This window comes from Chrysochloris asiatica, unplaced genomic scaffold, assembly GCF_000296735.1.
Source record: "Chrysochloris asiatica unplaced genomic scaffold, ChrAsi1.0 scaffold00268, whole genome shotgun sequence".
NCBI lineage: Eukaryota > Metazoa > Chordata > Mammalia > Afrosoricida > Chrysochloridae > Chrysochloris > Chrysochloris asiatica.
In genome coordinates, this window is record NW_006408786.1 from 3,107,776 (window position 1) to 3,108,224 (window position 449).

Here is a 449-nt window from a genome sequence, read left to right on the forward strand (position 1 = left end):
TCTTGATTGGTTCATTGAACCAATTAACATTTAGTGTAATTAAAGATAAATGTGTGAGAGGATTGCCAAGAAATTTGGAAGACAGTTATCTGGCTCACTGATTGGAAGAGATCCATACTTGTGCCAATTCCAAAGAAAGAGTCACCTCTCTTTGGAGTAGAATATTGAAAGTGCCATGGACTGCCAAAAAAGCCAATAGATTCATGTTGGAGGAAGTGCAGCCAGAGTGCTCCTTGGAGACCAGGATGGTTAAATAAATATCTGTGTGCCCAGTAAAAGAGCCTTAAAATACACAAACCAAACTCTAATAGAACTGAAGAAAGAAACAGACAAATCTACAATAATAGAAGGAGATTTTAGTATACCACTTTTGAAAATGGAAAGGTAGTGGCCTGGCACACCAGTGACATGCCAATGGCTGACAACAAGAATGGTGTGGTTCTCCCTTT